General features: G+C 47.1%; 1 long non-coding RNA gene and 1 pseudogene across 2 annotated transcripts in view; both read right to left on the bottom strand.

Annotated features, from left to right (window-relative positions):
• The window catches only part of LOC102139467 (uncharacterized), a 41,165-nt gene that overhangs the window by 3,360 nt on the left and 13,276 nt on the right, over window positions 1-24,529 (bottom strand). The window contains exon 7 of one of the 2 annotated variants that reach the window (XR_010585565.2): window positions 20,211-20,602. The exons of the other annotated variant lie outside the window; for it this stretch is intronic. This is a non-coding gene — a long non-coding RNA (uncharacterized lncRNA). Of the gene's footprint in view, window positions 1-20,210; window positions 20,603-24,529 lie in introns of those variants that run through there. 2 annotated transcript variants of the gene reach the window in all.
• On the bottom strand, window positions 15,867-18,294 carry LOC141409972 (uncharacterized; annotated as a pseudogene).

Genomic DNA, 24,529 nt, shown 5'->3' with positions numbered 1-24,529 from the left:
ATGTTTTCATTAATGTGATTTCAAAGAAGCAGAGACCTTATCAGACACTGGTGTGATAAACCAAAGTTTCCTCGGTTGGCTGTATTGTGGATACTCCCCTGGAGCCATCACTTTTTTTTTCGGGGGTGGTGGTAGGTAGAGACAGGGTCTCGCTACATTCCCCAGCCTCGACTCAAATGATCCTTCTGCCTCAGCCTCCCAAAGTACTAAAATTACAGATGTGAGCCATAGTGCCTGGCCTGCATCATCATTTTGTAATGAAGTTTTCTGTAATTTATTTCAGAGAGAACCTACTGCCATCCACTTTGGGAATCCTGTTCTATTTCATACTTGCAGATTATATTTAAGGACATGGAAGTTATTATTTCCACTTGCTTCCTAGAAGCCTTTGTTATGGAACACAGAATGTCCAGATAGTAGTAGTAACTGCCATGTTGAGTGTGTTCACATATGTGCCATATAACACGTATATTATATGTGCCATATATATAAGCGTATATAACATCTTATCCCATCTCTGCCCCAAAACTTGCATCTATCCATTTAGGTCATATCCATCTCAGTAATTGCAGTATTTTCTGTCACTTGAGCCAGAAACCAAAGAGGCACACTTGATTTCACCCTTTTCCTCCCTCTTTCCATTCACATCCAAGATCTTTGATCCTACCTTCAATGTATTTCTTGGATCACACAACAGAATAAGAGTTTTTAGAATACACATCTGGACGGGACCCTCCCCACCTGAGGCATTTCAGTGGCTTCCATGTCACTTAAAAGAGCCCAGACTCCTGCCAGGGCCAGCAGGGTCCTCCTCTCCATCTCATCGCAGGCCTCTCTCCCAACCTCACCGCTTGTGCTCTAGAAGTGTCTTTAATAGAAGTATCTTTATTTTCAGAACATAGCAAGTTCTTCTTGTCTCTACATATCTCCTCTCTCTGGAATGTTCTTCCCGTTGGCTATTTATTTATTTAAGATGAAGTCTTGCTCTGTTGCCCAGCTGGCCTGCAGTAGCACAATTTCAGCTCACTGCAACCTCCACCTCCTGGGTTCAAGCAATTTTCCTGCCTCAGCCTCCCGAGTAGCTGAAATTACAGGCACGTGCCACCATGTCCGGCTAAGTTTTGTATTTTTAATAGAGACGGGGTTTCACCATGTTGGCCAGGCTGGTCTTAAACTCGCAATCTCAAATGATCCTCCCGCCTCAGCCTCCCAAAGTGCTGGGATTACAGGCGTGAGCCACTGCGCCCAACCCCCTTTGCTCTGTCTGATAGGCCCCTTCTCAATTCTGTGGTCTCAGTAAGCCTCACTTCCTCAGAGAGATCTTCCCTGGCCTCTTAAACTAAAAGTAATTCTCCCGCTGCTTGCCTTCTTCATGGTCATACTTTGCAGTGTTTCATCTGTTTGTTGCCTTTTTTATTATCTGTCTGCTACACCAGCAAGTTCTTGGAGTACCAAGACTATGTTGGAGTACCAAGACTATGTTTTTTCTTGTCTGTTGTACTTTGGGCACCTAGCAAACTGTCTGGCACTTTCTAGAAACCAAGTAAGGCCAAGTACGGTGGCTCACGCCTGTAATCCCAGCACTTTGGGAGGCCGAGGTGGGTGGATCACGAGGTCAGGAGATTGAGACCATCCTGGCTAACACAGTGAAACCCCATCTCTACTAAAAATACAAAAAATTAGCCAGGCGTGGTGGCAGAGCTTGTAGTCCCAGCTACTCGGGAGGCTGAGGCAGGAGAATCACTTGAACCTGGGAGGTGGAGGTTGCAGTGAGCCGAGATAGCACCACTGAACTCCAGCCTTGGCGACAGAGTGAGACTCCGTCTCAAAAAATAATGTCTAAGCTATTCTGCTGCCATAATGTGGCCTTACTGCTCCCTCATATACGGTGCCTTTCTCCTCCCTCCTTTCATTCTCTTCACTTTCTTCTTCCAGATGCTCGTACACCCGGTCCCCCTACCTGGGAAATCACAACCTCATTAAGAGCTCAGCTATATTAAGTCCTATTTCTTCATGAAATCTAACTCAACTGCTGCAACTTCCAAGTAGCAATTAGCTTCAGCATAACCTTTTTTCCTTTGTTTCCTGTGTTAGTATTATGTCACCAGTTTTGTGGGGACAAGGTCACATACCTCTCTAGAATATATCAGAATGATAGAACATCTTCAGCTATAACCCACCTAGATACCAATACTTGCCCCCAAGGGAATGTATGACTTTTATTCCCCATTATGAGAAACAAACTCACCCCTCCAAACCCAAAGAACGGACTCAGAGACCCAGAGAACAGCGGAAGTGAGACATTTAATGACGCTCTTGCAATATCGGGTGTCTGGCAGCAGGCACACCCAGCACAGTTTCAACAAGCAATTTATCCACTAGTGCACAGGTCCCTCCCCCAGTTCCTCATAGGCTGAGTACTGTGGGGTCACAATCTTCCCAGATGTCACCTATTGGTTGTTGGGTAGGGGCTTTAGGTGTTTTCTTTAGGGTTGTCCTGCTGCATTTTGTTGCAGCCCACACTGCATTGCAATCCTAGTTAGCTCAGGGGCTCTTCAAGTATTTGACTTCTGACTTAAGTAGCTGGGCAGGCTGATAAGAACAGACAACACGAGCTATTTTGCAGTTAGTAAACTTTCATCTTAGACTAAACTTCTTTGGTTCAGGTGAGGGTAACTAAGGGGGGTGGGTGAGAAGCAGGCCTGTCCAAGCAGGAGCCTGCTGTATCCTGTTTCTTCTGTAGTCTACTGACCTAAGTTGATTTAAGGCACTTTGTCTTAGAAATGGACCATTGTATACATTTCCTTCATCTAGCTAAGATTTAAATTTTTTGGTAGAGATGGGGTCTCACTCTGTTGCCCAGGCTGCTGTTGAACTCTTGGCCTCAAGTGATCCTCCTGCCTCAACCTCCCGAAGTGCTTGGATTACAGGCGTGTGCCACCTGTTTGGCCAAATTTGTTTAAACAAAAGAGTTTAGAGGACTCCCAACTAGGAACTATTGGAGTACTCTGGACAGATATGATTCTAGCTGGGTTGAAACAATGATCAAGATAAAAAGGAGGAAGACAGGGGAAAGGCTGGGAGGGGCACAACCAACAGGCCTTGCAAGTAAGCAGATCTGGTGGCAAAGGTCAGGGAAAACCAAAGAAGACTCCCAGGTCTCCAGGTGACGAGGCCAGACATGGTACATGGTAGTGCCGGCAGACGGAGGGGGAGTGCATACCCCCACACAGTCGGCCCACACACTCTGGCTGCAAAGGGCCAGGGACCGTGTGGTCTCCAGCTTGCTGCCTGAATTTGGACAACCCAACTCATTCTCACTGCCTGTCTTCACAGTTTCAAAATGAAGCTAAAACAAACCCGTCTCTAGTTTGTTTTGTTTTTTTTTCTGAGATGAAGTCTTGCTCTGTCGCCCAGGTTGGAGTGCAGTGGTGCAATCTTGGCTCTCTGCAACCCCGGACTCCCAGGTTCTAGCGATTCTCCTGCCTCAGCCTCCCAAGTAGCTGGGATTACAGGTGCCTGCCACCATGCTCAGTTAATTTTTTTCTATTTTTTTCAGTAAAGATGAGGTTTCGCCATGTTGGCCAGGCTGGTCTCGAACTCCTGACCACAGGTGATCCACCCACCTCAGCCTCCCAAAGTGTTAGATTACAGGTGTGAGCTACTGCACCCAGCCTCCAGCTTGTTTTAAGAATCTAGTAACATCACTATGTTTAACAATTGGCTTAGATATTCAGAAGCTGCTGGCTGGGCACAGTGGCTCACACTTGTAATCCCAGCACTCTGGGGCCGAGGTGGGCGGATCACCTGAGGTCAGGAGTTTGAGACCAGCCTGCTCAACATGGAGAAACCCCGTCTCTACTAAAAATACAAAATTAGCCAGGCATGGTGGCACATGCCTGTAATCCCAGCTACTTGGGAGGCTGAGGCAGGAGGTTGCAGTGAGCCAAGATCGCGCCATTGCACCCCAGCCTGGGCAACAAGACCAAAACTCCGTCTCAAAAAAAAAAAAAAGATATTCAGAAGCTGCTGACATGAACGTTTAATGAATTTGTTTTTTGTTGTTGTTTGGTTTGTTTTTGTTTTTTGAAATGGAGTCTCGCTCTGTTGCCCAGGCTGGAGTACAGTGGTGAGATCTAAGCTCACTGCAACCTCCACCTCCCGGGTTCAAGCAATTCTCTGCCTTAGCCGCTTGAGTAGCTGGGATTATAGGCACCTGCCACCATGCCCAGCTAATTTTTGTATTTTTAGTAGAGACGGGGTTTCACCATCAAGGTCAGGGTGGTGTTGAACTCTTGACCTCGTGATCTGCCTGCCTCATCCTCTCAAAGTGCTGGAATTACAGGCATGAGCCAACGTGCCCAGCCTGTTGAATGAATTTCATGAGTAAACAAATCAGATCATGAGGAAACAAAGTAGATCAAAGTAAGTGGATTCCATGAAGCCGAGAATGATGTCTTCTGGATATGCCACCTGGTAACCCCTCCTTCAGCGCACTGAGCCCCCTGACAAACACCATGGGGAGCAGGGACAGAGGAGGTGGGTGGGGAGCACAGGGACACAGGCACGGTGACATCTGCCCCTGCCTCGCCCCTGTCCCGTCCACCCCTTTCTATAATACAATCATTTAACAATGGTTTCCCATGTGTGAAATACTTGCTTCATTCCTTCTCAATCACAGAATAGACACCACAGAATAGACACTTGATATTCAAATTTACTGAGGAAGAAACTGTTTCACATGCCAAGTGGGAACTTAAAAAAAAAAAAAAAAAAAAAAAAACCTTAATTAGCTGTATTATTGAAGTAAAATCAATTTAAGGGATTTAGTGTTTATTCAGGCAAGGCTGGTTGGCTTCTTGGCTCTCTATCTTCCCCATTTCTTCCTCCTTCTCAAAGTGTAAATTTTATTTTCAAACCTGGGAAGAGAGTTCAAGGTGGGAGGTGGAGGCAGGAGGATGGCTTTAGATCAGGAGTTCAAGATCAGCCTGGTCAATACAGCAAGACCTTGTCTCTAGAAAAAAATTTTTTTTTTTACTTAGCTGGGTGTGGTGGTGCATGCCTGTGGTCCCAGCTTCTCAGGAGGCTGAGGCAGGAGGATCACCTGAGCCCAGGAATTTGAAGGTGCAGCGAGCTGTAATTATGCCACTGCACTCCAGCCTGCGTGACAGAGCAAGACCCTGTCTAAAAACAACAACAAAGAGCCAGACTCAGTGGCTCACACCTGTAATCCCACCACTTTGGGAGGCTGAGGCAGGAGGATCTCTTGAGGCTGGGAGTTCGAGACCAGCCTGGGCAACATAGTGAGACCCTGTCTGTGTGTGTATATGTATATATGTATTTTTAAAAGAGGTGTTTGGGAACTTCCAGTATGTAGACGTCCACTGCCGAAGGGCTGTTTTGGGTCATAACCAAGACATGTGGCCTGAGAGCCTGTGATGATTATTTGTGTTTGTGCAAACTCCAGAGCAGCCTAAGCTCCTGGATAAAGAGACACTCCACTCTGCTTTTAACTGTCTTGAGCAGACATATGAGGAGAGACAGGTTATTGTCTCCAGCATCAAAGGAATGAACCAAGATGTTGATTTTGAAGAGCCAACTTTCCCAGGAAGCCACAGTGTGACCTCACAGGACCTCTCCTGACACTTGTCTTTCTGTGTCTGTGTCTGGCATGTAAGGCTGGGCCACATTCTAGCAGAGGCCCCGCCCAAAACGTGGCCTGGTGTGATCAAAAGATGTTGATGTGGCAGCTCCTCACCAGATGTCCTGCACCCACTCTTGCCCCTCCATGTCCAGTCTCTTGACAAGCAGCTGGAATGTTCTTTTTAGTGTTTTTATTTTTTCTTTGAGAAGAGGTCCTTGTCACCAAGGCTGGAGTGCAGTGGCATGATCTCTGCTCACTGCAACCTCTCCCTCCTGGGTTCAAGCAATTCTCATGCCTCAGACTCCCAGGTAGCTGGGATTATAGGCGTCTGCCACCATGCCCGGCTAATTTTTGTATTTTTTAGTAGTGACAGGGCTTCACCATGTTGGCCAGGCTGGTCTCAAACCCTGACCTCAGGTGATCCACCCGCCTCGGCCTCCCAAAGTGCTGGGATTTTAGGCATGAGCCATCACGCCTGGCCTTTGTTTTTAGAGATAAGGTCTAGCTCTTTCACTCAGGCTGGAGTACAGTGGGGCAATCATGGCTCAGTGCAGCCTCTATCTCCTGGGCTCAAGGATCCTCTCACTTCAGCCTCCCCAGGAGCTGGGACTACAGGCACGTGCCACCACATCTGGTTAATTTTTTTTTTTTTTTTCAAGATGGAGTTTCACTCTTGTCCAGGATGGAGTGCAATGGCTTGATCTCGGCTCACTGAAAACTCCACCTCCCGGGTTCAAGCGATTGAAAACTCCACCTCCCGGGTTCAAGCGATTCCCCTGCCTCAGCCTCCCAAGCAGCTGGGACTATAGGCGTTCACCACCACACCCGGCTAATTTTTGTATTTTTAGTAGAGACAGGGGTTCACCATGTTGGCCAGGCTGGTCTCGAACTCCTGACCTCAGGTGATCCACCTGTCTCAGCCTCCCAAAGTGCTTAGATTACAGGTGTGAGCCACTGCGCCTGGCCTCTTTTAGCTATTTTTAAATATACAAAAATTGTTTACTATAGTCATGCTGTTGTACTACCAAATACTACATCTTATTCATTCTAACTGTACTTTTGTACCCGCTAATCATTCCTGTGCACCTCCTCCAGCCCACTACCCTTCCCAGCCTCTGGTAACCATCATTCTGCCCTCCATCTTCAGGAGTTCAATTGTTTTAATTTTTAACACCCACAAATGACTGGGAACATGCAAAATTTGTCTTTCTGTGTCTGGCTTATTTTAGTTAACATAATGACCTCCAGTTCTACCCACGTTGTTGCAAATAATAGGATTCTATTCTTTCTCACGGCTGAACAGTCTTCCATTGCGTGTATGTACCACATTTTCTCTATCCATTCACCTGTTGGTGGACACTTAGATTGATTCTAAATCTTGGCTATTGTGAATAGTGTTGCAATAAATATAAAAATGCAGATATTTCTTTGATGTACTGATTTTCTTTCTTTTGGTTACATACCCAGCAGTAAGATTACTGGATCATAAAGTAGCTCTATTTTTAGTTTTTTGAGGACCCTCAAAACGTTCTCCATAGTGGTTGTACTAATTTACATTCCCATCAACAGGGTACCAGGGCTCCCTTTTCCCTACATCCTCAATAGCATTTGGTATTGCCTGTCTTTTGGATATAAGCCATTTTAACTGGGGTAGGATGATAGCTCACTATAGTTCTGATTTGCATTTCCCTGATGATCAATGATGTTGAGCACCTTTTCATATGCCTGTTTGCCATTTTTATGTTTTCAGAAGTGTCTATTCTGATCTTTTGCCCATTTTAAAATCAGACAGATTTTTTTTCTATTGATTTTTTTTTCCACCTGAGCTCCTTATATACTCTGGTTACTAATCCCTTGTCAGATGGATTCAGGATTGGGTTTTTTTTTTTTTTTTTTTTTTGAGATGGAGTCTCACTCTGTTGCTTGGGCTGGAGTGCAGTGGTGCTATCTTGGCTTACCGCAACCTCCATCTCCCAGGTTCAAGCAATCCTCCTGCCTCAGCCTCCCCAGTAGCTGGGATCACAGGTGCCCGCCACCACGCCCAGGTAATTTTTGTAGTTTTAGTAGAGACAGGATTTCACCATCTTGGCCAGACTGGTCTTGAACTCCTGACCTCGTGATCCACCTGCCTCGGCCTCCCAAAGTGCTGGGATTACAGGCGTGAGCCTCTACACGCAGCCTGGATTTTGACTTTTACACTCAATTCTAACTCATTAAATGCTGTCAAGTGGAGAATTGATATAATATTCATATTGGAAGATCACTTTGTGTATCAGCTATCTATTGCTGTATAACGAACCACTCCAAGCTTAATGGTATAAAGTTACAACGATGCTTATTTGTCTTCTCACAATACTGCAGGCTGACTAGACTCACCTAGGCAGTTCTGCCTCTGTATGTCTTACGTGGTTGCCTTCAAACAGTATGCAGTTGGAATAGTCTCAAAGGTTTCCTTGCTCAAATATCTCCTGGTTAATTTGGGCTCTTAGCTAGGGCCTCAGCTGGGGCGATCCGGTGGCACACCCACACATCACCTCTGTACATGGCCTGGGCTTTCTCACAAAATGGTGAAAGGGTTCTAAGTGCACCCATCCCAGGAAGGAGAGCCAAGTGGAAACAGTGTCATCTTTTATGACCTAACTTTGGCAGATCATGAGCACCACTTCCACTGTATTCTGCTTATAGAAGCAGGGGACTAAATTCACATTCAAGGGAAGATAAACTAGATTTTTTTTTTTGAGGTGGAATCTTGCTCTGCTGCCCAGGCTGGAGTGCAGTGGCCCGATCTCGGCTCACTGCAACCTCCACCTCCCGGGTTCAAGTGATTCTGTTGCCTCAGCCTCCTGAGTAGCTGGGACTACAGGCACAAGCCACCACGCCCGGCTAATTTTTGTATGTTCAGTAGAGACGGGATTCACCATGTTGGCCAGGGTGGTCTCGATCTCCTGACTGTGTGATCCACCTGCCTCAGCCTCCTAAAGTGCCGGGATTACAGGCGTGAGCCACCACACCCGGCCTGCAACTAGATTATATTGCTTGATGACAAGTGTAAAAAAAATTGCAGACAACTATTCGCAACAGTGAAGGGATGGAATCAACCTAAGTTTCCTTCCATCAATGGAAAAAAGAATAAAGAAAAAGTGGCAGCTGGGCGCAGTGGCTCATGCCTGTAATCTGTAATCCTAGCACCTTGGGAGGCTGAGGCAGAAGGATCACTTGAGGTCAGGAGTTTGAGACGAGCCTGACAACCATGGTGAAACCCTGTCTCTACTAAAAATACGAAAATTAGCCGGCCGTGGTGGTGTTCACCTGTAATCCCAGCTACTCGGGAGGCTGAGGCAGGAGAATCGCTTGAACTTGGGAGGCGGAGCTTGCAGTGAGCTGAGATTACACCACACACTCCAGCCTGGGAGAGAGAGAGACTCCTTCTCAAAAAAAAAAAATGGTTCAACACATAGAAAATGCTTGATATAATCAAAGTGAATCAGAGGATAAAAGAACTATAATAAAGCAACTGAAGAAAATGATTATGGAAATTAGAGACAGTAGTCTAACACTGGGTTGTCGATGGGTGACCCTGAGTTAGACAACCTAAAAAAATAAAACAGGGCTGGGCACAGTGGCTCATGCCTATAATCCCAGTGCTTTCAGAGGCTGAGGTGGGAGGCTAGCTTGACCAGGAGTCCAAGACAAGCCTGGGCAACATAGCAAGACCCCATCTCTACAAATGTAACAAAAATTAGCCAGGTGTGGTGGTGCACGCCTGTAGTCCCAGCTACTCGGGAGGCTGAGGTGGGAAGATCCTTTGAGCCCAGGAGTTTAAGGCTGTAGTGAGCTATGACGACACCAGTGCGTTCTAGAGCCTGGGTGATAGAGCAAAACCTTGTCTTGAAAGAAAGAAGAAACGTAGGAATGGAGGGAGGGAGAGAGGGAGGGAAAGGAGGGAGAGAGGCAGGGAGGGAGGGACAGAGAGAGAGACAGCGGGAGGGAGGGAGGGAAAGGAGGGAGAGAGGGAGGGAGGGAGGGACAGAGAGAGAGAGCGGGAGAGAGGGAGGGAGGGAAAGGAGGGAGAGAGGGACGGAGAGAGAGAGGGAGGGAGGGAGGGAGGGAGGGAAGGAGGAAGGGAGAAAGAAAAGAAAAAGGAATAAACTAAGGAAGGCAAGAAAGAAAAGGAAAAAAGAAAGCAAAGAGAAAGAAAAAGAAGAAAGAGAAGAAGGAAAGGAGGGAGGGAGGAAGAAAGAAAAAAAGAATGATTGCATGCAGAGATTGAGAAGTACATAGTCAGTAGTCAAAAGACACACGGCACACCTGGATGAACTAATACAGAATGACTGGCCTAGGGCCGACCCTGGCTAAACTGTTGAATTTCAATGATAAAGAAAGTACTCTACTGGCCTTTGAGTAGGAAAATAAAACGTACATGTGAGAAGAACCTCTAGCCAGCCTCAGACCTTCCCATAGCCCCAGCTAGAGCCAGATGACAATAGAGTCAGAACTTAAAGAACTGAAAAAAAGGAAAATGAATCAAGAATATTCTCCCATGCCAGGTGCGGTGACTCACGCCTGTAATCCCAGCACTTTGAGAGGCTGAGGCAGGAGGATCACTTATGGTCAGAAGTTTGAGACCAGCCTGGCCAAGATGGTGAAATCCCATCTCTACTAAAAATACAAAAATTAGCTGGGCGTAGTAGTGTGCGCCTGTAATCCCAGCTACTCAGGAGGTTGAGGCAGCAGAATCGTTTGAACCTGGGAGGCAGAGATTGCAGTTAGCCGAGATCGCACCACTGCACTCCAATGTGGGCGACAGAGCAAGACTCTCTCTCTCAAAAAAATAATTAAAAAATAAAGGCCGGGCGCGGTGGCTCAAGCCTGTAATCCCAGCACTTTGGGAGGCCGAGACGGGCGGATCACGAGGTCAGGAGTTCGAGACCATCCTGGCTAACACGGTGAAACCCCGTCTCTACTAAAAAAAATACAAAAAACTAGCCGGGCGAGGTGGTGGGCGCCTGTAGTCCCGGCTACTCGGGAGGCTGAGGCAGGAGAATGGCGTAAAAACCCGGGAGGCAGAGCTTGCAGTGAGCTGAGATCCGGCCACTGCACTCCAGCCTGGGCGACACAGCGAGACTCCGTCTCAAAAAAAAAAAAAAAGAAAAAATAAAATAAAAAAGAATGGTCATCCAAAGGCCAGGTGTGGTGGCTCACACCTATAATCCCAGAACTTTGGGAAGCCCAGGTGGGCAGATCACGAGGTCAGGAGATCGAGACCATCCTGGCTAACACGGTGAAACCCTATCTCTACTAAAAATACAAAAAATTAGCAGGGCGTGGTGGCGGGCACCTGTAGTTCCAGCTACTAGGGAGGCTGAGGCAGGAGAATGGTGTGAACCCAGGAGGTGGAGATTGCAGTGAGCCAAGATCACGCCACTGCACTCCAGCCTGGGCGACAGAGGGAGACTTCATCTCAAATAAATACATACATACATACATACATAAAAAAAAGAATGGTCATCCAAGTAGAAACCCACTCAACAGAAACCCTCAAATATGGACCATTTCCAAAAATACAGCCGCTCTGGGTGAAAATAGAAACTGCAGGTTAAAAAGAATCATGATACTTTTATCTTTTTTCATTTTAATGAATGTTGAATAAAAATGTATCACTTGCACATAGCCATTTATCTGAAGTTCAGAAATTCTCTCACCTTAGTTTCTTCAGCTGCTGTTGTATCAAGCAAAATGAAAGTTATATATATTTAAACTAAAACACATATAAAATACGTAAAGCTATTTATTTATTATTTATTTATTTATTTATTTAGAGATGGAGTCTCGCTCTGTCGCCAGGCTGAAGTGCAGTGGTGCGATCTCACTCACTGCAACCTCCCCCTCCCAGGTTCAAGCGATTCTCCTGCCTCTCAGCCTTCCAAGTAGCTGGGATTACAGGTGCCCGCCACCACACCCAGCTAATTTTTGTATTTTCAGTAGAGACAGGGTTTCACCGTGTTGGCCAGGATTGTCTCCATCTCCGGACCTCGTGATCCGCCTGCTTCACCCTCCCAAAGTGCTGGGATTACAGGCATGAGCCATAGCGCCTGGCAGTTATTTTTAATCCATTAATCTATCTACTTAGGTAAGTACCTATTTGCACAAAAAGAGGTATGAATTAATTACTGCCTAATTTTTTTTTTGAGACAGAGTCTCTCTCTGTTTTCCAGGCTAGAGTGGAATGGTGCGATCTTGGCTTACTGCAACCTCCGCCTCCCAGGCTCAAGCAAGTCTCGTGCCTCAGCCTCTCGAGTAGTTGGGATTACTGGCGCCCACCACGCCCAGCTAATTTTTGTATTTTTAGTAGAGACGGGGTTTCATCATGTTTGCCAGGCTGGTCTAAAACTCCTGACTTCAAGTAAGCCACCTGCCTTGGCCTCCCAAAGTGCTAAAATTACAAGCATGAGCTATCACGCCTGGCCATACCACCTAATGTTGAGAGTTATTTCTTGGTGGTTGAAAATTTCTTGATTTGTTACTTGCTTCTTTGTAGTTTTCTTTTCTCTCCTTTCTCTCTCTTTCCACCTCCCTCTCTCTGACAAGGTCTCACTCTGTTGCCCAGGCTACAGTCTCAAACTCCTGGGTTTTAGTGATCTACCTGCCTCAGCCTCCCGAGTCGCTGGGACCATAGGTGTGCGTTACCATAACTAGTTTTTAATTTTTTAGAGATGGGATCTTGCTATGTTGCTCATGCTGGTCTCAAACTCCTGGCCTTGAGCAATCCTCCTGCCCTGCCTTTCCAAAGTGCTGGGATTACAGGTGTGAGCTATAGCACCCGGCCTGCTTTGTACTTTTCTATAGGACTTAGATTTTATGAATAATTACAAATAATTTTTATAAAAGCAGTAAACTTTTTAAAATTAAGCAGTGATAAAGAATGAGCTACAGAAAGTAGTATTAGTTCAGCGCCTATTATATACTAGATATTTTGCATATAGTGAATCACCTAATCCACGTATCAAGGCAGGAATTATAATCTTTATTTTTCAGGAGAGAAAACTGAGGCTTACAAGCATTTGTTAATTCTAGAGTTACACTGCTGCTGCCAAAACAAGTGCCCTCTTCCCAGAAGCCTGCCCACTGCTGGTTTCATCAAATTCAACCCCACTACTTCCATCCCCATATCTGTGCGCAAGAATGTACACACACAAACACACACACACACAAGCACACTTCTGCAATATTTCATCTGCCTAGGCCAGGAATTTACCATGACGAACCAAATGCAATACCTGTTTCCTGACCAAAGCTGTTACTCAATATCTCCATGATTTGAGAAACAGTTTGATTTCAAGCTGACAAGGGTCATACTGAGGTCTTAATAATTACAAAGCATCCTAGTGTATGTGAAAGGATGTGATGTTCAGATATATCTAGCCCTTTGAGATGCTCTGCTGGAAGGTGGTTGAGGTGCAAAGTACTACTGACTCATGGTCATCTTGGTCCATGGTCATTAATAATGATACTTTGTATTTCTTTTGTGTTTGTGCTAAGGGTGGTTTCAAAACCTGTAAGAAGCTTATCAGTTTCTAGGTATTCAAATATCTCTTTTCACAATGTATATGTGTGTGTGTATGCTATGAAAATATATACACACATATATTCACATATGAATAGATAACACACATATACATATATATATATAGTTACAGTACACTAATCAAAAAGCAAATTCTTCTTTTTTCTTTCTTCTGGATAGAGTTTAACTCTGTCGCCCAGGCTGGAGTGCAGTGGCACTATCTTGGTTCACTGCCACCTCTGCCCCCCGTGTTCAAGCGATTCTCCTGCCTCAGCCTCCTGAACAGCTGGGATTACACCACACATGGCTAATTTTGGTATTTTTAGTAGATACAGGGTTTCACCATCTTGGCCAGGCTGGTCTTGAACTCCTGACCTCATGATCCACCCACCTCGTCCTCTTAGAGTGCTGGGATTACAGGCGTGAGCCACCGTGCCCGGCTTAAAGTAAATTCTTAATGATCCATGAAAAGAAAAAGGCAGGCCAGGTGTGGCTCCCACCTGTAATCCCAGCACTGTGGGAAGCTGATGTGGGAGTATCGCTTGAGCCCAGGAGTTTGAAACCAGTCTGGGAAACATGGTGAGACTTCCTCTGTAGAACAAATGTAAAAATTACCTGGGCATGGCAGCTTATACCTGGGGTCCCATCTACTCAGGAGGCTGAGGTGGGAGGATCACAACTCAAAAAAGCAGAGTTTGCAGTGAGCTGAGATCACACCACTGCACTCCATCCTGAATGACAAAGCAGTACCTTGCCTCAAAAAAAAAAGGAAAAAATTGGTATCAAAGAAAAATTTAATGTATCTATATATACATAAATGTATATAGTCATAGTATATTAATCAAAAAGTAAATTCTTAATAGTTCATGACAAGTAAATGGCAGGCCAGGCATGGTGGCTCACGCTTGTAATCTCAGCACTTTGGAAGGCCCAGGCAAAAGGATTGCTTATGTCCAAAAGTTTGGGACCAGCCTGGGCAACCTAGTGAGAACCAGCCTCTCAGAAAAAAACAGAAATTAGCCAGGCATATTGGCATGTGCCTGTAGCCTCAGCTACTCAAGATGCTGAGTTGGGAGGATCACTTGAGGCCAAAAGGCCAAGGCTGCAGTGAGCCATAATCACATGACTACACTCCAGCCTGGGTGATAGAGCAAGACCCTAAGGAAAAAAAAAAAGAAAGAAAACTGTAAAAAATATAAAAATAGAAGACATGAAGTGAGAAGCTACCAAGTCCGGGGCAAATACAAAGGGCCCAAGGTTCATTCCAATCCTTACCCCCAGAAGACAAGAAAAGCCATGAAACACTAAATAAAACAGAAATCACTGTGAAACCACACAGGCAGAATTTACTATCGATTTGTCAGAAATCCACTCTTAAGGTTAAAAAAAGAGACGGCTTTTGCTAAAGCACTCTGCTGTGAACAAATGAGAGTCCAGGGAAGCTTTAGGATCCTTGATGCTGTCGACCATCAAAGACTTAAAGCTGGATCTGGAAGAGGCAACTGTGAGGCAAGAGCAAAACCAGAAGAGGCCACCATGAGGCAGAAGATGGGCCCTGAGTGGCCACTGTGAGGCAGAAGATGGGCCAGATGAGGCCATCGTGAGGAAGGAGCTGGTGTAAGAGAGACCACAGCGAGACAGGAGCTGGGTTATGGGAGGCAGTCGTGAGGCAGGAGATGGGCCTGGTGAGGCCAGTGTGAGGCAGCAGCTGGGCCTAGAGATGCCAGTGTGAGGCATTAGCTGGGCCTGTTGAGGCTGCCAGGAGGCAGGAAGAAACATGGCTGGGGAAGGCCACCATGATGAAAGAGCTGGGGCTGGAAAGGCCTCTGCAAGGAAACAGGTGGGCCTGGAGAGGCCATTGTTAGGCAGCAACTGGGCCAGTTCAGGCTGCCACGAGGCAGACTGTGGGCCTAGACAGCTTAACTTGAAAAAGTTTCAGGCCTACAAAGGATTCCAGGAGCTGGGCAACAGCTGAGGCCGAAAAGTTTGTTGTGAGGCAGGAACTGGGCCCTACAGATGCAGCCAGAAGAAGAGCTGGGACTGGAGACGAGGCCGGGAGGCAGCAGCTGGGACTGGAGAGGCTGATTTGAGGAAGTTCTGGGCCTGAAGAGGCAGCCAAAAGTCAAGACCAAGGTCTGGGGAAAACAGCCGTGAGGCATGAATTGGACCTGGAGAGGCCTCTGGTAGGCAAGAGCAGGACGTGCAGAGGCTGTTCTTAAGCGAGAGCTGGGTCTGTACAGGCCACCGGGAGGCAGAAGGTGGGACTAAAGGGCTTGCCTGGAAAAAGTTTGGGGCCCAGAAAGGCTGGCAGGAGCTGGGTGGGAGCTGAGTCCAAAGAGGTTGTTGTGAAGCAGGAGTTGGCCATGTAGACGCAGCCAGAAGGAAGAACTAGGCCTGGAGAGGCCACTGTAAGAAAGGCAAAGGCTAGGCCTGTAGAGGCCGACTTGAGACTGCAGAGAGGCCGGCAGGAGCATGGCCGTGGAAGGCTGCCAAAAGGCAAGAGCTGGGCCTGGAAAGGCTGCTGCGAGGTAAGAGGTGGGCCTGGACAGCTGAACTGGAGGAGGTTTCGGGCCTACAAAGGCTGCTGGGAGCTGGGCAGGAGTCGAGTCAAAGGAGGCTGTTTGGAGGTAGGAATTGAGCCTACAGGCGCAGCCGTGAGAAAAGAGCTGGGCCTGGAGAGGAGGCTGGGAGGCAGCAAGCAACTGGGCTGGGGGAGGCCAACTTGAGGAAGTTCTGGGTCTGGAGAGGCTGCCAGAAGGGAAAAGCTGGGCCTAAAGAGGCCATGGTGAGGCATGAGCTGGGCCTAAAGAGACCATTGGGACACAGGAGCCGGGTCTGCAGAGGCTGCTGAAAAGCAGGAGGGTGGCCTGGGGAGACTGCGGTGAAGCATGAGATGAGCCTAAAAAGGACCTCGCAGGCGGGAGCTGGGCCTGTTGAGGCTGCTGCAAGGCAGGCACAAACGTGGCCTGGGGAGGCCGATGTGAGGCAAGAGCTGGGCCTGGAGAGGCCCTTGTCAGGCAGGAGCTGGGTCTCCCCAGGCCACCAGGAAGCTGAAGGTGGACCTGGAAGGCCTGACGTAGAGAAGCCTGGGGTCTACAAAGGCTGCCAGGAGCTGGGCCAAATGTGGTTGTCATGTGGCAGGAGGTGGGCCAGCAGACACGGCCGGGAGGGAGAGCCAGGCCTGGAGAGGCCGACTAGAAACAGTTCTGGGCCTGGAGAGGATGCCGAGAGGCAAGAGCCGGGCCTGGAGAGGCTGCCAAAAGGCAGGAGCTTGGCCTGAGGTGGCCATGCTGAGGCAAGAGCTGGGCCTGGAGGCTCCACTGTGAGGCAGAGGCCATGGTTGTTGGGGCCCCCAACACACACGCACTGGGCCTGGCGAGGATGACTTCAGGACGATTGGAGCCTGAAGTCATATCAGGAGGCAATAGCTTGGCCTGTAGAGGCTGAGAAAAGGTAAGCACTTGACCTGCGGAGGCCATGGTCAGGCAACAGCTGGGCCTGGAGGGTCCACTTTGAAGCAGCAGCTCAGCCTGAAGGGGCCTACAACAGGCAGGATCTCGGCCTGTGGAGAGGCATGACCTGATCTTAAACACGCCAGTGTGAGGGATGACCTGGCCCATAGAATCCTGTGTGAGGCCGGATCATGGCCTGCAGAGTCCAGGAGAGGCATGAGATGGGCCTAAACAGGCCAGTGCAATTGAGCACCTGGGCCTATAGAGGCCAGTGTGAGGCAGGAGCTTGGCCCGGAGAGGCCGCAAGACATATGAGCTTGTCCTAAATAGTCCAGTGTAAGGCAGGAGCTGGGTCTGTCGAGGCTGTCGGGTGGCAGGCTATAACTTGGACTGGGGAAGCTGCTGTGAGGCAAGAGCTGGGCCTGGGGGAGCTGGAGAAAGGCAAGACCTGGGCCTGGAGTGGCCATCGTCAGGCAGTAGCTGGGCCTGTCAAGGCCACTGTGAGGCATGATCTGGGTCTGGAAATCTTGACTTAAAGAAGCTTTAGGCCTACAAAGGCTGCCAGGTGCTGGGCAGGAGCTGAGCCAAAATAGGTTGTTGTGAGTCAGGAGTTGGGACTGTAGACACAGCTGGGAGGAAAAACTGGGCCTGGAGAGGGTATAGGGAGGCAGCAACTCCACCTTGAGAGGCCAAACTGAGGAATTTCTGGGCCTGGAGAAGTCACCAAAGGGAAAAGCTGGTCGTAGAAAGTCCATTTTGAGGAATGAGCTGGGCCTCAGGAGGCCATGAGATGCAGGAGCTGGGCCTCTAGAGGCTGCCAAAAGGCAGGAGCTTCACCTGGGGTGGCCGCCTTGAGGCATAAGATGAGCCTAAAGAGGCCACTGGGAGGCAGGAGCTGGGCCTGTCGGAGCCTGCCATGACGCAGGCAGAAACTTGGTGTGGGGAGGCTGCTGTTAAGGCAAGAGTTGGGTCCATCAAGGCTACCGCAATGCAGGCAGAAACCTGGCATTGGGAAGCTGCCATGAGGCAAAAGCTGGGCCTGTCAAGGCTGCTGGGAGGCCAAAGGTGGGCCTGGCAAAGTTGACTTTAAGAAGTCTGGAGTTGGGTGTGTCCAGGCCAGTGGGAGGCAGAAGGTGGGCCTAGAGAGTCTGAATTGAGGAATTTTCAGGCCTACAATGGCCGCCATGAGCTGGACAGGAGCTGGGCAGAAGAGTTTATCTGAGGCAAGTGTTGGGCCTGTAGATGGAGCCAGGAGGAGGAGCTCGACCTGGAGAGGCAGAATGAGGCAGAAGCTTGGCCTGTATAGGCTGACAGGAGACAGGAACTGGGCCAGGAGTGGCTCACTTGAAGATGATATTGGAGAAAGTGACAGATCATCAGGCATTAGATTCTCACAGGGACAGCACAACGTAGATCCCTCACATGCACAGTTCACAATGGGGTACTTGCTTTTATGGGAATCTAATGCTGCTGCTGATCTGAGAGAAGGTGGAGCTCAGGGGAATGTGAGCAGTGGGGAGTGGCTGTAAATAAAGATGCAGCTTCCCTCACTCAACACTATTCACCTGCTGTATGGCTCCTTACAGCTCCATGGCTCCACTCAACACCTGCTGTGTGGCTCCATACAGCTCCATGGCTCAGGCGTTGGGGGCCCCTGCTCAAGTACATCCAAAAGGACCCTTCTCACAACAGTCTTCATAGTGGTCAAGTGCAGCAGCCACTTAGCTCCCAAGGCATGTGCCTCAGCTGGCATTTCATCACAATCAACAGTAAGTGGTAGCTTGAGTCATTGTGAGGTCACTTCCCGGAAATCACCAGCATCCCATATCCCGTTGGCAAGGAGCTCCACACAGTCCCTTGGATAACCAAACCTATGCCCAAATGCCATCTGTGTGGGTCTGTCTCCTGGGACCCTTCCTAGTAGCAACTCTGTATTAGTCAGGGTCCAATCAGGACACGTAAACCACTCAAAAGTCCAAAGTGCTAGAATTTAATACAGAGAATTATTCATTATAACAGGGAAACAGTATGACAGATTGGCTAGCACAAAGTAAAGAGAATTCTAGTGAATGTAGGACTAGCCAAGGTCAGGCATGGTGGCTCATGCCTGAAATTCCAGCAATTTAAGAAGCCAACACAGGAGGACTGCTTGAGGCCAGGAGCTAGAGACCAGCCTGAGCAACACGGTGAGACCCTGTCTCTATCCAAAAAAAGAAAAAAATTAGCTGGGTGTGGTGGTGCACACTTACAATCCCAGCTACTCGGGAAGCTGAAGTGGGAGGGTAGTTTGAGCCTGTGAGGTCAAGGCTGCAGTGAGTCATGATTATGGCACTACAGTCAAGCCTGGGTGACACAGCAAGACCCTGTCTCAAGGAACAAAACAACAACAACAAGCATTTACAGACAGAAAAGAAATAGGGCTAATAAGGTATGATGTTGAAATGTGACAAAGTAATATGAGGGCTTTTATCCATTTAAAATCATCAAACAAAAAATAACCTATTAAATTATAATACCCTGTGCTGGCAAAGATGCAGTGAAATGGGCACTTTCTTATACAATGAGGGGTGTTTAAATTGTGTATGAGCCTTTCAGGGTAAAGCTTTGCAATTTTTTAATTTTTTTTTTTTTTTTTTTTTGAGATGGAGTTTCACTCTTGTTGCCCAGGCTGGAGTGCAATGGTGCAATCTTGGCTCACCGCAACTTCCACCTCCTAGGTTCAAGCGATTCTCCCGCCTCAGCCTCTGAATAGCTGGAATCACAGGTGTGTGCCATCACACCCAGCTAATTTTGTATTTTTAGTAGCGATGCGGTTTCTCCATGTTGGTCAGGCTGGTCTTGAACTCCAGACCTCAGGTGATCCACCCACCTCAGCCTCCCAAAGTGTTGGAATTACAGGCTTGAGCCACCACGCCTGGCCGACAATTTTTTTTTTTAATAATAGAGACACTGTCTCACCACACTCTCCTCCAAGTCCTGACATCAAGCAATCCTCCTGCCTCAACTTCCCAAAGTGCTGGGATTATACCTGGGAGGCACCCAAAACCTTGTCAATTTACATCAAGGGCAATGAGAATGTCCATTCACCATGACTCACAGTAATCTCACTTCTGGAAATACCTTGGGAGATAACTGAATCTAAACAAAAGGTCATCTGCTCAAACAGTGAAAATCTGGGAGTAACTGAAGACAGAGTGGTTAAGCGAAATAAGAAACAGTTATAAGAAATTAAACTATCTATGGTATTTACAGGCACCTGGTCAGTTCATGTTAGCTGCTACTTTTTTGTTGTTTACCCAGGCTGGAGTGCAGAGGCCTGATCATGACTCACTGCAGTCTCAGCCTCCCTGGGCTCAAGTGATCCTCCCACAGCAGCCTCCCAAGTAGCTGGGACTACAGGAACATGCCACCACACTAGGCTAATTTATGTATATTTCTGTAGGGATGGTAACTCCCTTGGTTTCTGAGGCCTGTCTCAAACTCTTGGCCTCAAGCCATCCTCCTGCCTCAGCCTCCCAAAGTGTTGTGATTACCAGTGTGAGCCACCACACCTGTCCACCTGCTACTTTTATTATATTATATCACTAAATTCAAAATTATTTGTCATTAAAAATTATCATTTTCAAGGCTGTGGAACAATATGTGTCCTACAGCATAATTGTAAAAACATATACAGTTGTCCCTCGGTATATAGAGAGGATTCGTTCCAGCCCCTCCATCTCTGCATATACCAAAGTCCATGCATACTCATGTTTTGCAGTCAGCCCTTTGGAACCCACGTATAGGAAAAGTCCAAATATTACTTGGGCATCATGGCAAGCACGTACAGTCTCAGTCACTTGAAAGGCTGAGGTGGGAGGCATGCTTGAGCCTGAAAGGTCGAGGATGCAGTCAGCTGTGATAGCACCACTGCCACTCCAGCCTGGACAACAGAGCAAGACCCTGTCTCAGAAAAAAAAAAAAAAAGGTTAGAAATTGTAATGACGTCTGTTGGGCAAAATTCCATATAAGCAAAGTATAGATTAATGAAGCAATTGGTGATCAATTAGTACGATTGACTTTCTGGAGTTTCTGACAGTAAAGGTAAGAAAAATGCAAAACACAGAGACAGAGGGTTAGGGAAGGATTCTACGTGTTTAACAGGATGACACTGGCCATGTTCGTGCAGCAGCAGTATGTCACCATATGACATACCTTGGAGAAAAGTTAGCAGATGAGGAAGTTGATAAAAATGATGACAGAAGCAAAATACTGATAGCGATAGTGAAGTAAACCATGAAGAATTTCCATAACTGACATCAGCAAAGTGGGAATATTGTACAGTGTGTGTTTAAGTTCCTGTATAACATTGTATTTGCTGTTTGTTTGTAAGGAATGTATCTACTAAAAGTTCTTCTTGCTGTCAAAAGAATATGTGTAAGTCATTAGAACTTATTCTTCTGTTTTTCTACTTTGATCTTCCGGCCATCATCCCATAGCCTTACTTTAGAAATTTTTTATTTTTTTAGAAATTTGAACAAGTGCTTGTTGGGGTGGCTCATACCTCTAGGATGGGAGGCAGGGGTGGAAGGGTCACTCGAGGCCAGGAGTTTGACACCAGCCTGGCCAACAAAGTGAGACCCCATGTCTACAAAACAATTTAAAAATTAGCCAGGTGTCATCATGTATACCTACAGTCCCAGCTACTCAGGAGGCTGAGGCAGGAGGAGCCTTAGCCCCAGAGTTCAAGGCTGCAGTGAGTTGTGATTGCAGCACTGTACTCCAGCTGGGTTGCAGAGGAGACCCCATCTCCTAAAACAAAAAAAACAACAAAAAAAGAAAGAAAATAGGTAAAGTAGCAAGTTGTATGTAGCTTACTCTGAATACGTCTAAACTACATGTTTTCAATCTTTTGGGGTCTAGCATCTCTTTACATTTTTTAACTCTATTGAAGATCTTTTAAGACTTTTTCTTTATATAAATATATTAAAATTAGAAAATAAGACAAAATTTTGAAAATATTATTCATTACATATTAATAAAACCATTTCATGTTGTTATAATGCAGGACAAATTTTTAACATAGATACATTCATTACATATGAATAATAAAACCAGTACATGTTGACGTAAGTAATACTGTTTTTTTTTGGAAACAAAGTCTACTTTCACCCACGCTGGAGTGAAGTGGCACGATCTTGACTCACTGCAACCTCCACCACCTGGGTTCAAGCAATTCTCCTGGCTCAGCCTCCCAAGTAGCTGGGATTACTGGCACCTACCACCATGCCTGGCTCATTTTTGTGTATTTTTAGTAGAGATGTGGTTTCACCATGTTGGCCAGGCTGGTCTTGAAATCTTGACCTCAGGTGATCACCTCGGTCTCCCAAAGTGCTGAGATTACAGGCGTGAGCCATTGCACCCAAACCAATTAATATATATGTATTAATGTGTATGTGTGTGTGTGTGTATATGTGTGTGTGTATATATATATATATATATATATTTTTTTTTTTTTTTTTTTTTTTTGAGACGGAGTCTCGCTCTGTCCCCCAAGCTGGAGTGCAGTGGCGCAATCTCGGCTCACTGCAAGCTCCGTCTCCCAGGTTCACGCCATTCTCCTTCCTCAGCCTCCCCAGCAGCTGGGACTACAGACGCCCGCTGCCATGCCTGGATAATTTTTTTGTATTTTTATTAGAGATAGGGTTTCACCGTGTTAGCCAGGATGGTCTAGATCTCCTGACCTCGTGATCTGCCCACCTCGGCCTCCCAACAGATTAATATATTTTTTAAAACACTGATTAGTCAGGCAACAACACTGGGCAGGGGTCTCCTCATTCCCAGCGATGCAAACCCCACTGCACGGCTCCGGGGTTGCAAGGGCTACAGCGCCAAAAGGCTCTAACTTGTGATTTCATATTTTATTTGTATTCTATTTGTATTGTGAGACAGGGTCCTGCTCTGTTGCCCAGACTGGAATGCAGTTGTGTGTGCACTTATAGCTCACTGCAGCCTCGACCTTCTGGGCTCAAGCCATCTTCCTGCCTCAGCTCCCCACTGGCTGGTGCTACAGTTGAGTGCCACCATACCTGGCTATTTTTTTAATTTTTTGTAGAGTGAGGGGTCTTGTTCTGTTGCCCAAGCTGGCCTCAAACGCCTGACCTCAAGAGATCTGCCCACCTCAGCCTCCTGAGTAGCTGGGACTATAAGTACACATCACCATACCTAGCTACATTTATTTCATTTTATTAAATTTTGAAAAATATTTTTATAGAGAGGAGGTCTTGCTATGTTGCCCAGGCTGGTCTCAAATTCCTGCCCTTAAAAGATACTCCCATCTCTGCCTCCCAAACAACTGTGACTACAGGCATGAGCCACCGCAATGAGCCTGAAGAGATTTCTTTAATCTAGCATCCCATACTTGATAGGATTGAGAAAGGCAGTAGTGTTTTTAAAAATTACTTAATAATTCAGTAAGAATCTATCTCAACCTTGACCTCTGCCTTCTCTCACATCCAGTCTGTCGGGAAATCCTGTTGTGTCTTCAACATGTATTGAAGATCTCCACCCAGCAACCCCCTGGCCTCCTCCCCTGCTTCTCTCCTCTGACCATCTCTCACCACCACTATGACCCTGGTCAGGACCACTATCATCTCCCGCCTGGATGTTGCCGCAGCTTGGCCCCCATGCTTCTACCCAAATCTTCCCACAGTCTTTCTCAACTCAGCAGCCGGAGAAAGCTTTTAAATCGGGAGAGAGATCATGTCTCCTCTCTGCTCAGAACCCTCCCACAGTTCCCATCTCAGTCAGAGTAAAAGCCAAAGCCCCAGCAATAACCTCCCAGGGCTTACACGATCTGTGCTGATCCCAGCCCAGCAACTCCCTGGCCTCCTGCCCTAATTCTCTCCCTCTCTCCTTCTGCTCCACTGACCTCCTTCCAGAGCCTCAGACACACCTCAGACACTTTATTCCGTTGTTTCTGCCTACAATCCTCTTCCCTCAGCACCTCGGCCAGCTCCTTCCCCTCCTTCAAATCTTGGCTTAATTTTCACTTAGGAGGCCATCCCTGACCATTCTATTTAACATTGCCATCTGTCCCCATGCCCACCATGCTCATTTATTCTTCTTTTCTTTCTTTTTTTTTTTTTTTTTTTTTGTGGAGACAAGATCTTACTCTGCCACCAAGGCTGGAGTGCAGTGGTACAATCATAGCTCACTGCCACCTCCAATTCCCAGGCTCAAGCAATCCTCCCACCTCAGCCTCCCTAGTAGCTGGGACTACAGGGGCATGTCGTCATGCCTGCCTGATTTCTTTTATTATTTTATTTTATTTGAAGATGGAGTTTCACTCTTCTTGACCAGACTGGAGTGCAGTGGTGCAATCCTGACTCACTACAACTTCCACCTCCCAGTTTCAAGGATATCTCCTGCCTCAGCCTTCCTAGTAGCTGGGATCACAGGCGCGTGCCACCATACCTGGCTAATTTTTGTATTTTCAGTAGATATGGGGTTTTGCCATGTTGGCCAGGCTGGTCTCAAACTCCTGACAGGTGATCTGCCTGCCTCAGCCTCCCAAAGTGCTGAAATTACAGACGCGAGCCACTGCGCCCAGCCATTTTTTAAATTTTTTTATAGAGACAGGGTCTCACTATGTTGCCCAGGCTGGTCTTGAACTCCTGGCTTCAAGTGATTCTCCTGCCTGGATTCCTAAAGTGCTGAGATTACAGGCATGAGCCACCATGCCTGGCTTCATGTTCATTTCTTCTTGTGGCTACAACAAACTTTCCTACATTTAGTGGCTAAAAACACCACAAATCAACCATCTTACAATTCTGGGGGCCAGAAGCCCAAACTAGGTTTATTAAGGCTAAAGTCAAGGTGTTCAGCAGG

This window comes from Macaca fascicularis, chromosome 3 (genome assembly GCF_037993035.2).
Source record: "Macaca fascicularis isolate 582-1 chromosome 3, T2T-MFA8v1.1".
Classification (NCBI taxonomy): Eukaryota; Metazoa; Chordata; class Mammalia; order Primates; family Cercopithecidae; genus Macaca; species Macaca fascicularis.
This window is presented reverse-complemented; position numbering and strand designations above follow the sequence as displayed.